Source organism: Narcine bancroftii, chromosome 1 (assembly GCF_036971445.1).
Source record: "Narcine bancroftii isolate sNarBan1 chromosome 1, sNarBan1.hap1, whole genome shotgun sequence".
Classification (NCBI taxonomy): domain Eukaryota; kingdom Metazoa; phylum Chordata; class Chondrichthyes; order Torpediniformes; family Narcinidae; genus Narcine; species Narcine bancroftii.
In genome coordinates, this window is record NC_091469.1 from 415,400,949 (window position 1) to 415,415,558 (window position 14,610).

Genomic DNA, 14,610 nt, shown 5'->3' on the forward strand with positions numbered 1-14,610 from the left:
TAGTTCAAAGTTCAGATTTATTGTCAGAGTATATACATGGCATCACATACAACCCGAAGATTCTTTTTCCTGTGGGCCAGACAGAATTTCCATTTATTGAAAATGCAAAAAAAAATACTCATAAAAAGATACATATACAAAAAAGAAATATAAACAAGAAGGAAGTGCAAACAGTGCAATACAGAAAATAAATATTCAGCAATAAATAATATGCGAAGTAAGAGTCCTTAAATGAGTCTCTGATTGAGTTTGTTGTTTAGGAGTCTGATGGTGCAGGGGTAGCACAGCCTTCCAAATTATTGATGAGTCTTGTGATCTCCTGCTCATTAGTTTGAAATAAGGACAGATCAGGGAAAACAGTTTTTATGTGTACTCTAGACAAAGCAACATGATTTTGTACAGGAACTAGCGAAGAAGATAGAGACAAAGGCAACGACATGGCTATAACATTCGCAGTAAATGAGTGTTAAGTGCAAGAATTGTTGAAGGAAAAGTATTTGGAAGGATTTGTTGCTTATTGCACTTCTAATAATCTCTCAAATCAATTTCAAATTTTGAAAGGCATAAATATGATACTTGTGTTATTTATATTGGTGTCCAATTACTTCAAGTGACATTGGGAAAGTCTTGTGAAGGAAAATAAAGCAGATTACCCTAATATTTTGGCACCAAGTGTTTTCCATGTATGTATGTATGAAATTCACCTCTTGCCAAATGGAATACTGCTGCACCTTTATCTGGGATAAATTTCACCAAAATGGAAATTTGACCAGGCATTTTCAGTAATGAATACTGCTTTTAATAATGATGTAATCTCAGCTTCTATGGAATGATAGACTTATACAGCCTTGAAACATCCTTCGGCCCAATTCATCCATGTCAATCAAATTGCCTCTCTGAGCTAATCCCATTTGCCTGCATTTGGCCCACCTTCCTGTGCACTTATCTAGATGCCTTTTAAATGTTGTAATTGCACCCACCTCTGGCATCTCCTTCCATATGCCCACCACCCTTTGTGTGAAAAAATGTTTAATCTGCCATTCCTTATTGCACTTTCCTATTATAATCCTAATTAAACTTCTTCACTGTGACACAGTACTTTATGTAGATCTCCTACAGCATGTTATCTGGGAAATTAGGTCATGTTGCTCTGAGGTGTGCTTGTTGGACATTCTCACAATGATCATTTCATGAGCACATCTCACTGAACAGGTGAGTCTGAGTCCCAGAGTCTCAGACCCTATTTAAATCTGCATATTCACTCCTCTTCTTCACCATACTCCACCCAAGTCTACCATCCCTCTTTATCCCTTCCTCCAGTTCTGGCCTTGGAAACCAGGCAGGCTGTCAGAGAAGCTGAGTGGAAGACGATGGCTCACAGGGAAGAGAGTTCAAAAGCAGAGCAATAAGTTGGGAAGACAGTGATGGGGCCAAGTGTGGAAGTAATTGATCATGGAGCAAAGAAGATTAGGTGGGTGTGGAGAGAAATAATGATGGTGAAGAGGGCAAATAATATTAGTCAAAACTGGGGTGAGAAGAGAAAGCATTGGTGAGGTTGTGGTAATGAATATTTAAAAATAATTAATAATTTCTGTATTATCAATATTTCAAAAAGGTTATATATGACCTTCTGCTGCTAGCTAATTCCAGGTGGGATCTTGTAGTTTGATTTCCTGGGAGATTTGAGACAATTAGCTAAAGAACCAAGGAAAATGAAGAGTATTTTTTATGCAGTTTGTTGTAATGTTCAAGAATGTACTGTTTGAATGAGTAATACATGAAGATTCAACAAATATTTGAAAATTGTAAGAATATTTGAAAAACAGTAGATTAAATATTTTATTATATTTTATATTAAATATTATGCAACAATAGTTGAACAACATTTGAAAAGAAAATGAAAGGTGATGATTGTTAATTGTCCTGGTCAAAAGCCAGACGAGCCGAATGTTTTTCTTCCTTTTTGATCAATTATCATGGTGTCCCTCTGTAAAGCATGTCATAGTGAAATATTTGGAAATTTTCTACAGAGCTGCATCAAGTCTCACTCAGCTAGGTTGAATCTTTGGGCCTGAACCTTGACTTAATAAATTAATGATAAAATGCAAGTCCTCTGTTCATCAACAATTGAAACAAAGCATTACACTGAAACATTACAGTAAACATTGGAATATATTTTTCAGTAAATATTAAAAAAAAATATGTAGTGCTTTTTACTTGATCTGAAATAGTGCAAAATTTATAGAAGCAGAAAATGGCTCTGTTTATTGTCTGCTTTTGGGAGTGGAAAGGACTGTACAGTGACAGGGAAATTCATAAGATGTGGAAATTTGGCTTTGAAAAAAAGAGATGCTGCTTCGTGAAACAAGGAAGTCATGCACAGCCTTCCAAATCATTGATTTGACCTCAGCAGGAGCACTGTGCACATGTTTCTGAGCGCCACTTCTGTGAAGAAATTGACCTTGGAGTGGATTCGAACGAGGTGATACTGAGATGAATGTAGTCAGTAATTTGAGAGAATGGAAAAAAATAATTCAAGGAGGGCTGTGAAGGCAAAAATGAGGTACTTAAAATGTCATGTGATTTTTTTTAGAGTAAGAAAGTAGGGGGGGGGGGGGGGGACTGCTTCCTCTGGTCAAAATGCTATAGATTTAAAGGAATCAGCTAAAGAACCAGTGAGAAAATGTGGAAATATTTTTGTGCTGAGTGTTGCTAAGATCTGGAACCAATTACCTGATAGAATGATGGAATCAGATTCCATAGGAACTTGCAAGGCCAATTTGGCATCCACAACCACAACATATTTTTATTTGCATGAAGATTATGTGACCAAGGCTGGCATGCATTATCCAGTTCAAATCATTGAACTGAACAAGTAGTTTAAAGTCAACACACATGCCTTAACATCTGGACAGCATTTCCTCCCTGGAAGACTGGAGGATAGCTGATGTTGTTCCTTTATTTGAGAAGATTTGGAAAGAAAAGTTTGGGAACTACTATATATTCATGTAATGGTCGAGTTTTGGGGACCAACTTCTCAGGTCAAATTTAGAGCGGGTCGACTTTTACACGGATACTACTTTTGACCTCCCCCCCCCCACCCCCCTCACCGCGTCCTGCGATGTTCAAGGTGTCGGGAGCTCAGATAGTCAGGACGGGCTGATAAGTTCACATAGGCAGATAGCTGAGGCAAGGATTCATGGTTGGGGCATCAAGAAATCTGGTGGGCGGATGGCTGGGGCAAGAATCCACGATCAGAGTGTTGGAAGTTCTGGTGGGCAGGCCGCTGGGACAAGGATCTGTGTAGGGGCAAGATGGCTAGGCAATCAAGGTGAGAGTTTGCACTCAGGGCATTGGGATCTCGGATGGGCAGGTGGTCGGTGCCAAAAATAGTCGGGTCCTTTTACATGGGATATTTGGAAAATACATGATATTTGCCCCAAAAAAGGAGGCATCAACTTTTACATGGATTTGACTATTACACGAGAATATACAGTACAGGCTGGGGAACCTAACATTTACCAGTGTTTTGGAAAGACAAGGACTGATATGGCTTTGTGTCTGGGAAATCATGTTTTACAAATTTGATTGAAATTTGTGAAAGGTTGACAGGGGATTAATGAGAGCAGTGCAGTAGATGTTATTAACATGCACTTTAGCAAAGCCTTTGACAAGGCTCTCAAGTTAGGTTGGTATAGAAAAGCAGATTTCAAACTGTTCCCCTAAACTCATATTCTACCTTAAGCAATCCCTACGCCTTAAATGCTCTGTGATTGGTAAGGGATTGCTTAAGGTGATATATGAATGAAAAGAAAAAGGTTTGAAAACCACTGGTTTAATCATATCTAATTGACTCATTATGTGCACAGTTTCATAACTCCAAAGGGAAAGGGCCAATGGCAATTTTTCTCAAGCAAAATATTTCAGTAACTATTGGGTCTGGAGCAGTGATTTTCAATCATCCCTTCCCACTCACATACCACCTTAAGCAAAGTTCTGGAATTCCCTGCAGCTGTAGCATGGTCCATTGTAGACAATTTGAGGAATTCCATGATCGATTTTATATATTTGATCACACGAGCAGCAGACATATTAGGAAGCAGCACAATCTCCAGATAGTTCTATAGATGATCAATAACCAGCAAGTAATTATTTCCATCCATGTGGAAGAGATCAGTCTCAACTTTCTGCCATGGTTCTGCTGGTAAGTCAGTTATTATAATGGGTTATTTTGTCTGTTTTGCGTGATGTTTTAAACAGGTCTTTCAGATGTAAACCATCCTGTCAATATCAGCATTTATCCCTGGCCAATAAACAGCAGTTCTGGCCCTCCTCTTGCATTTTTCCATCCCAAAGTGCCCCACATGCACCTTTTTTAGCATCTCTTGTCACAGTGATTGAGGAATGATAATTTTGCTCTGTCTGAGTATAAGCCCATTAACAACACTCAGCTCAGCTCTGATGTTGCAGTATTGCTGACATTCATCTCTAGGCCATCCTTCATTCAGATTCTTGATGGCCTTCTGTAGAACTATGTCATTTTCTGTTTCAACTGCAATCAGCTTAGATTTTATGTCAGATATGGGAAGAGATTCACAAGGAAATTCACATCGGTCTCTGTGGAATTCTCATTGTGTGCTTCACTCTGCATCATTGCACTGGACAATGCATCAGGTAACACAATAAGTTTCCCTACTGTGTACACTAATTCAAAGTCATAAAATTTCAGCTTCATCATCAGTCTTTGGATTCTCGGTGACATTTCACTGAGATTTTTCTTGGTTATCGCTATTAATGGTCTGCGGTCTGTCTCTGCCATGAATGTTCGTAGACCATACACATACTGTGGAATTTTTTGAGTCCAAAGACTAAACCTAGGCATTTTTTTCTCTATCTGTGCATATTGACATTCAGATGTGTCATCATCCTTGCTAGTGGCCTCCAATCTTCTCCCATAGCCTGAAGTAGTCCAGCACCTAATCCATCTTTTGAAGCAGCCATAGATATTTTTGTCCTTCTGGATGCGTCAAAGAACATCAAAAACATTGGTTCTGTAGTTAGAATGGTTTTCAGTCATCCCCATTCTTCCTCATGGTTGGCTGATTGCTTGAATTCACATTTGTCCTGTAACAAGATTGTTTTGCAAGTCAGATTTAATATGAATTTACCCATTGAAATTAATCATTCCCAGCACTTTGTCAATGGGTCTGGGCATCTCTAAAATTGTTTTCACCCTGTTCTTGTTTGGTTCCACACCTGCCTCTGATAGTTTATCTCCCAGAAAGATGATTTGCTTCACACCTAACTGACATTTTTCTCTGTTTAGCTTTAATCTATACTTCTGGATGCGTTGTAGCTCTTTGATGAGCCTCTCATTGTGTTGTTCTTGTGCAGATCCCCATACTCCATTTAGACCTTTGATGATGTGCTCCATTGTCCTATGGAACACTTCCAGAGTGGAGGAATTTCCAAAGGCATCTTCAGACAGGCCTATCGGCCAAATGGTGTATTTAAATGCAGTGTTTTGTGTTATCTTCAAGCAGTTTTATTTGCCAGAAGCTCTGGGATGCATCCAATTTAGTGAAAAACTTTGCACTGGCCATCTTGCTTGTAATTTCATCCCTGGATGGAATCTGATCATGTTCCCTCCTTACATTAGCATTCAAATCTTTTGGGTCCATGCACATGCATAAGTCACCATTCTTCTTTTTGACACACACTCATTGAATTAACCCATTCTGTGGACTCCTCCACTTTCTTAATGACTATCATTTGGTTGAGTTCCTGCTTGAGCTTTTCTTTTAGTGCTGCTGGATCCCACCATGGGGCATGTACTACTGGCTGTGTGTCCTCCTTTAACTGTATCTTATAGGTGAATGGTTCAAAACTCCTTGAAAATGTCTGGAAATTGATCCAGTATTTCCTCTGCGCTGTTCTGTGCATTGGTGCTGTTAATGTGGTACACCCTCTTGACTAGGCTTGAGTTTTTACATGCTTTGTCACCAAGCAGTGATTCATGTCCATCTTGGACTACTGAAAACCTGAGGTGGTGCTCTTTATTTTTAACTTCACCTTGAGTTTACATATACCTTTCATGTCCATGCCCTGTCCATTGTAGGGTTTGAGCTGTACAGGATTTACATGGATAAATGGCTTTATTTTCATTGTCCTGATGACCCACTCACAGATCAAGTTGACCTTTGCCCTTGTGTCCAGCTTGAAAGGAATATTTGTTTTATTTGTGTCTATTTATTCTGCTTTGACTCTGTTTAAACTTGTCTGTTGGCTTATAATCTTCCTGCACTATCATGTGAACAAAAAGTGTGCATGCTTTCACTTCTGTTTTGTTTCCCTTTAGAACAACATTACTTTGTGTAATGATTCTGCCCTTTGCACTTATTACAGAATTTTCCATAGGCTGGACATTGTTTTGGTGCATGTTTAGTGCCACATCGTTTGCATGTGAATGTCTCTCCATCTTTTTGTTGTTTTCTATATCTTTTTGTATGTGTGTGGACACACACTGTGGCTATGGCTATACTTACGTTTTCACTTGGTTTTGCACTAAGACTACTTTATCATGTTTCTTTTCTTCTTTGGCTTGGCTTCGCGGACGAAGATTTATGGAGGGGGTAAAAGTCCACATCAGCTCCAGGCTCGTTTGTGGCTGACAAGTCCGATGCGGGACAGGCAGACACGGTTGCAGCGGCTGCAGGGGAAAATTGGTTGGTTGGGGTTGGGTGTTGGGTTTTTCCTCCTTTGTCTTTTGTCAGTGAGGTGGGCTCTGCGGTCTTCTTCAAAGGAGGTTGCTGCCCGCCAAACTGTGAGGCGCCAAGATGCACGGTTTGAGGCGATATCAGCCCACTGACGGTGGTCAATGTGGCAGGCACCAAGAGATTTCTTTAGGCAGTCCTTGTACCTTTTCTTTGGTGCACCTCTGTCATGGTGGCCAGTGGAGAGCTCGCCATATAACACGATCTTGGGAAGGCGATGGTCCTCCATTCTGGAGACGTGACCCATCCAGCGCAGCTGGATCTTCAGCAGCGTGGACTCGATGCTGTCGACCTCTGCCATCTCGAGTACTTCGACGTTAGGGATGAAAGCGCTCCAATGGATGTTGAGGTTGGAGCAGAGACGACGCTGGTGGAAGCGTTCTAGGAGCCGTAGGTGATGCCGGTAGAGGACCCATGATTCGGAGCCGAACAATCTTTTCAATCTTCTTCAGCATGATGCTGAACCAAGCCATGAAAGACCCCAACAATGAAGACGCTGTTTACATCCGGTACCGCACGGATGGCAGTCTCTTCAATCTGAGGCGCCTGCAAGCTCACACCAAGACACAAGAGAAACTTGTCCGTGAACTACTCTTTGCAGATGATGCCGCTTTAGTTGCCCATTCAGAGCCAGCTCTTCAGTGCTTGACGTCCTGCTTTGCGGAAACTGCCAAAATGTTTGGCCTGGAAGTCAGCCTGAAGAAAACTGAGGTCCTCCATCAGCCAGCTCCCCACCATGACTACCAGCCCCCCAACATCTCCATCGGGCACACAAAACTCAAAACGGTCAACCAGTTTACCTATCTCGGCTGCACCATTTCATCAGATGCAAGGATCGACAATAAGATAGACAACAGACTCGCCAAGGCAAATAGCGCCTTTGGAAGACTACACAAAAGAGTCTGGAAAAAAACAACCAACTGAAAAACCTCACTTTATCATGTGCTGCAAAGCTAATTCACTGCCGTGGCATATCTTCACAGCTCCAGCTAAGGTAAGCTCTGTCTCTCGCAGCAACATTTCTCTCACTTTCTTATCAATAATCCTGAACAAAATTTGATCATAGATCATTTAATCTTGCAGCAATTCAAAATTGCATGTTCTTGCTTTTACTTTCAAATCTCCCTGCAGCTGCATGTGCAAGCAAAACATGTACCTCTCAAATGTTTCATTTTTCTTCAGTGAACAGTGTTCATCAAACATCTCAATAACCTTGTTGAACTTGTCCTGGTCTTCTGCCTTGGCAAAAACAAATATATTGAAAACCTCTAGTGCTTGAAGTCCTGCCACAGTAAGAATCAGTGCAATCTTCCATGCATCTGGTTTTCTATCGAGTCCAATGGTTTGCAGGTACAGTGTTAATCTTTGTTTGAACACCCTCCACTCGTGGTAAACATTTCCAGTCTAATATACAGTGTCAGGAGCCTTTATACTTTACATATCTCTGCTGATATTGACTGATACTCAATCTGCACACTCCTGTGGACACTCCTGGTGTTTCTTCCATTCCTGGTACTATGTGATGTTTCTTTTATTGTGATAAAGAAACTTGGGTTCTTTTAAAACAGTTATACTTTATTAGCTATATTCATGACTGTGTGGAGGCATCTATCTTGAATCTAAATGAGCTGCAACAAACTAGTCTTTGACTCCCTCTAGTGGTCAGGAAGATCACAGTCATGGCCAGAATTAACTCATATCTATGTAAAGATCTAGACCCACTGAAATTTGCCTATCACCACAATCATTCCACAACAGATGCAATCTCACTGGCTCGCAACTCAGCCCTGGATCATCTAGACAATAGCAGAACATACACCAGCCTGATTTTCATGAATTACAGCTCATCTTTCAACACCTTCATCCCCTCAGTACTGATCAGCAAGCTACAAAACCTTGGCCTCTGCACCTCTCTCTGCAATGGAAGACCACTGTCGGTCTGGATCAGTAACACCTCCTCATTAACAGTTAACATAGGTGCACTTCAAGGATGTGAGCTCTACTCTCTCTACGCTCATGACTGTGTGGCTAGGCATAATTCAAATGCCATTTACAAATTGGCTGATGACACTACAGTTGCAATGAGGAAGCGTACAGAAGTGAGATGGATCAGCTAGTTGAATGGTGACACAACAGTAAACTTGTACTCACAATTAGCAAAGCTAAGGAACTGATTGTGGACTTCAGGAAGGGGAAGCCAAGAGAATACGAACCAGTCCTCTTTGAGGGGTCAGCAGTGCAGAGGGTAGAGAATTTCAAATTCCTGGGTGTCATCATCTCTGAAGATCTATCCTGGAGCCAGCATGCCAATGCAATCATGAAGAAGGCACTTAGCAGCTATACTTCATTAGGAGTTTGAGGATATCGGGTATGTCACCAAAGTCTCTTGTAAATTTCCACATCTGTACCGTGGAGAGCATTCCAATTGGTTGCATCATTGTCTGGTATAGAGGTGCTAATGCACAGGACAGGAACAGGCTACAGAGGGTTGTAAACTCGACAGTACCATCATGATACATCTCCATAAAGGACATCTTTAAAAGGCAGTGTCTCAAGAAAGTAGCTTTTATCATTAAAGACCTTTAACACCAGGCCATGCCCTTTCCTCACTGCTTCCATGAGGAAGGAGGTACAGGAGCCTGAAGAAGGACATCCAACACTATAAAAACAGCTTCTTTCCCCTCACCATCCCCTATTTTTTTCTCTCCTTTTGCACTAATTATTTAGTTTTGAATAATGTATTTGTAGCTATTTTTGCACCTGTAATGCACAATCCTGCTGCTGCAAAACAACAAATTTCGAGACACACGTTCATGATAATAAAGCTAATTCTGATTCCTTAAATATTCACAAAGTTGATACTAGGATGAGAAGATTTATGTTGTTACGAACTAACTGACCCCCAATAGTACTAAACTAGGAAGAGGAATGATAAATTCAAAATAGTTTTTAAAAACGATTAACCTCATAACAGTTCTCACTTAACTCTAAACATACTTAACTCTAAGTTTAAACCCCACTGCTCATTATACACCCATGACTGAGTGGCCAGTCACAATTTCAATGCCATCCTCAAGTTTGCCAATGACACCACAGTTGTCAGCAGAATCACAAAGGGCAATGAGGAAGCGTATAGGAGGGAGATAGATCAGCTATCACCAATGGTGTAATGACAACAACCTTGCGCTCAACGTTAGAAAAGATAATTGTGGACTTCAGGAGGAAGTCAGGAGAACACGATCCAGTCCTCATTGAGGGCTCAGTTAGTGGAAAGGGTCAAGAACTTCAAATTCCTGGGTGTCAATGTCTCCAAGGATCTGTCCTGGAGCCTCCATGTTGATGCAATTACAAAGTAGGCCTGCCAGTGGCTATACTTTGTTAGGTGTCTGAGGAGGTTCGGTATTTCTCTCGTAAACTTCTACAGAGAGCATTCTGTCTGGTTGCATCACTGCCTTGTATAGAGGCACCAACTCTCAGGATAAGAATAAATTTCAGAGGGTTGTTAACTCACCCTGCGACATCAAAGACACCAGACTACACTCCATCGAGGACATCTACATGAGGTGATGTCTTAAAAATGCAGCATCTATCCTCAAAGACCCCCTCCACTGTCGGACTCTGGCTTTACCTTACTCTTAATTTAGTCTATGTGTGGTCTGAGTCCAGCGTGTTCTTTGAATGAAGTGATAGGAGAAGGTATTCGGTTTTACAGTCAGTTTATTACACAGCACAAGAATAAAACTTAACAGAGCTCTGGGTCAGTCGTTAGTTCATAGGTCACCTGCACAGTGAGCTATTCCCCAAGACTGACCCCTATTGTCCAGTTGGCTCAGTTTATATAGATCAATCTTATCATACAGAACAAAAGTTGGCTTCCTTTGCTAGATTTCATTATCATACAGAACAAAAGTTGTCTTCCTTTGCTAGATCTTTTTGCATAAGGGTTATCACAAGTCATCTCCTGTTTTGCAGATATCTGGGGTGTAGCGCTCCCATCTTAATCCTCCAGTCCAGACTATCCTGTTGTTTTTATCAGAAATTAATTCATCCCCAGATATTTCTAATCACCATTCTGTTCCTGTCTGGCCAATTTCTGCTGTTCTCTTTAATACCTCCTCATGCCTTAATCTTCCTCCTAGACTGGTTTTCCATTCCCTTTGTTTCTTGCAGGCCATTCTTTGTTCTGGTCTGGCCTGTGTCTCCTGTGCTACCCACCACCTCCTTCAGTTTGAGCATTCTTCCTAAATCGTTTTATGCATTTCCTCTCCCTGTATTTGGGAGCAGACAATTTTGCTCAGCCAACTTTGCTCCATGCTGTGATTGCCACTTAATCACATTCTCTTTTTCCCTGAACCATGCAGTAAATATAAAATTATTAATTAATCATTTCTTTCATAATGTTTTAACCCCTAGATTCCAACACCACCCAGACCATGCTGTCGTCACTCTGCTACCATCAGGGAAAAGCTACAGGAGCCTAAAGATAGCTTCTTCCCTGCTGCCATCAGATTCCTAAATAATCAATGAACCAAAGTCACTGCCTTACTTTTTGTACACAATTATAGTTATTATTATTTTACTTTATTTTATTTTCTACAGTACTGTTGTAAGATGGTTATAATATGAATGTTTGCTCTATGATGCTACTGCAAAATACTGAATTTCATGACTTGTTCATGACAATAAATCCTGATTCTAATTATGCGCTAATGTAATTGTATAATTGTGTGTGTGTGTGTGTTTTTAAAAAAAAAGTCTGAAATATTTCTGTTTATACTTGAATCTGAAAAGTTAGTTTTAAGGCCCAATATTTTAAAGTTGTGTTGAACTTGAAGGTCTATTAAATTGTAGTTTAGAAGTGATAACAAAACATCAGTTCTTTTACATTGTTGCTTAAAGCAGTAATGAAGTGTTTGTCTACATTAATTCAGTCCTAAGACTGTTCAAACTCACAAATCATGTTGAGTTATTTCCCCAGGAAGATTTTTTCTTAAATTCTCACGCTGGTGATCTTCAACTCCCTCTTAGCTTAAGAGTTCTGGATCTTCCTTCCACAATGAGGCTGCCTTCTAATAACAAAGAGACAGTCAGAAGTGGTCTGGCTTACTTTAAAGACATAAAGACATTTAGAACAGCACCTCCTCCTTCTGCAGACAATGAGTAGGTTTATATAAGGTAAATTGTTACATCGTGAACCATAAGTCCTGTACTGAGCTCTAATATTCTATGTTCTATGAAGGCTGGAAACATTAACTTGTTTATATGTGAAACGAATTGTAGCTGTATAAAACTAGTTAGGCCACACTTCGAGTATTGTGTGAAATTCCGATGACCTTATTACTGAAAAGATGTGAAGGCTTTGGAAAGGGTACAGAAGAGATTCATCAAGATGTTGCTTGGAAGAGTGGATAAAAAAAATGTTGGACAAACATGGGAGGTTGAGGGAAGACCAGATCAAAATTTCAAGAGGCATAGATAGAATAACAGAATATGTTTCCCAGAAATAAAATGGCAAAAACTAGAGGAAGTGGAGGTAAGGTGAAAGGGTGAAAGCTTAAAGATGTATGGGGCAGAATTTCTAACCAGAGAGTGATAGATAACTGGAATTGGTCGGTAGGAATAGTGGAGAAAGCGGATGCAATAGTGGGACTTAAGAGGGTTCAGATAGATGCATTAATATGCAGGGAATAGATGGATATGGATCATGTACAGACAGAAGAGATTTAGGTTAATGTTAGTATCGTGTTCAGGATGAATACCATGGGATGAATGGCCTGTCCCTGTGTTGAACTTCTTCATGTTCTACATACTATGAATTTATCAATTTGATTTTTTCACTTTGGTTGTCTCCTGGCGAATGACCTCAACCAAGAACTTGTCAATCATAAGGAACATGAGAATAGTCCAGGAAACCATTGTTGAACTTGCCGAGTCCTGCTCATGATTTTCCATGTTTGAACGAAGGGTAATGGCCTCACTCAGTGCTTATAGTCATCCTTTAACATTTGTACAGTTCACTGTTTGATAAATTTCTAAGGGCTGTGTAATGTCAGATGGTGGTGGATGCACTGCAGCAACTGTGAATGTGATGGATGAACTAACATACTGTGTATTGTCTAGGAGTGCTTTATTTTTCTTTTAAACAGAATGATACAGTGTGGCCCCATTATAACCCGATTGTTGAGGTCCATAAAATTGTCATCACAAATAAAGCAGGGCCATGCTAAATCAGGGTTCAAGGAAATAAGCATTTTCAAGAAAATTCAAAAATATTAGCAATCATCATTTACAATTTATTTCTTTAAAAAGTGGTCGAGTGTTCCTTGCTTAAATATAGCAGGTCGTTGGTTGCAAGTGAAATTTGGAATGCTTCTGAGTTGGAGTATTTTTATGTGGTCCATCTCCTGTGTCTCCAGCCAATGGAGGCTAGTCTCGAGGTTAGGGGTGGGGGTTGAGGCTCTTCATTATTATCGAGAACCACTACACTTTCCTCCATCGGTTACAGATGATCTCAGCATCTATCAGGTATGTTGGGCATTCGTCATTGGTAGCCTCACGCACATCTTCCTCGGTGAAGTCGTACGAATTTGTCTCGTCATCGTCATCTTTCATGGTGGATTGGGACTTGATGAAAGGTCTGGCCCAGACCCTTCTCCCAGTATTTCTCTGCACATGACAAGCTGACTGCTGAATCCAATGACTCATCGGGTTATATCTGAATTTGTGTTAAATCAGGACGCGTAAAATCAGGGTTTCACTGTAAGTTGGATTGCTTTTATCCAGAATATTATTGCAACATCCACACATGCATACTTATTTAGCATTAAACTCAAGTTCAAGTTTATTGTCATCTGATTGTACATATACATACACAACTTCATGAAACAGTGTACTTACGGACCATAATGCACACACATAGACACATAGTACACCCTGCACACATAGGAATCTTCAACAGTCTCACTGCCTGTGGGAAGAAACTGTTTCCCAGCCTGACAACCTTGGTTATTATCCTCCCATACTTTGTTCATGAAAGTAATGTTTCAAAGATACTGCGAGCTGGATGGTAATTGTTCTTAATGATTCTCAGGACTTTCTTGAAGCACTGGTCCCTGTAGATATTGTTGATAGAGGGAAGGACATTACAATGATTGTCTCAGCAGTTTTAATCACTCCCCATACTGACTTCTGATCTGATGCTTTACAGCTACCATATGATACTATGATACAGCCAGCCAGGACACTCTCTTGTGTTCTTGAAGAAAGATTTTAGGATGGTGGTGGCTGGTAGCCTTGGCCTCCTCTACCTCAATAGAAAGTAGAGGTGCAGCTGCCCCTTTCTGTCTAATGGGGAGGTGTTGTGGGTCCAGGATAGTTTGTCCTTTAAATGGACGCCAAGGAACTTTGTGTTCCCTATTCTCTCTGTGACAGAACCATTGATATCTAGTGGTCCTTCATCCTCCTGAAGCCCACAATCATCTCTTTTGTCTTATCCATGTTGAGACTTGGGTTGTTGAACTTGCACCACTGTACAAGCCTTTCACCCTCCTCTCTGTAAGATAACTCAGGATTGTTGTCAATGAGGCCAACTACCTGTTCTGCTTAGCATCAGCGAGAACAGAGCATATCCTGAGTGGCGTGGATCCTTGATTATTGCTGCCAGTCTCTGACGGCAGCAATCCATGTAGGTTTTTTTAATAGTAGGGAGAGTTTTGCCTGTGATGTACTGGGCTCTGTCCAATACCTTTCACAGTGTTTTCCACTCAGAGATAAAGGAGCCCCCACACCATGATGCAGCCAGTTAGCACACTTTCCAGTACCTATCTGTAGATAATTG

The 14,610-nt window shown here is 40.6% G+C and overlaps 1 long non-coding RNA gene across 1 annotated transcript in view; it reads right to left on the bottom strand.

The window, feature by feature from the left end:
• LOC138751578 (uncharacterized) overlaps nucleotides 1-14,610 on the bottom strand; it is a 124,967-nt gene that overhangs the window by 50,263 nt on the left and 60,094 nt on the right. The window contains exon 3 of the long non-coding RNA XR_011350059.1: nucleotides 11,727-11,842. This is a non-coding gene — a long non-coding RNA (uncharacterized lncRNA). The remainder of the gene's footprint in view (nucleotides 1-11,726; nucleotides 11,843-14,610) is intronic.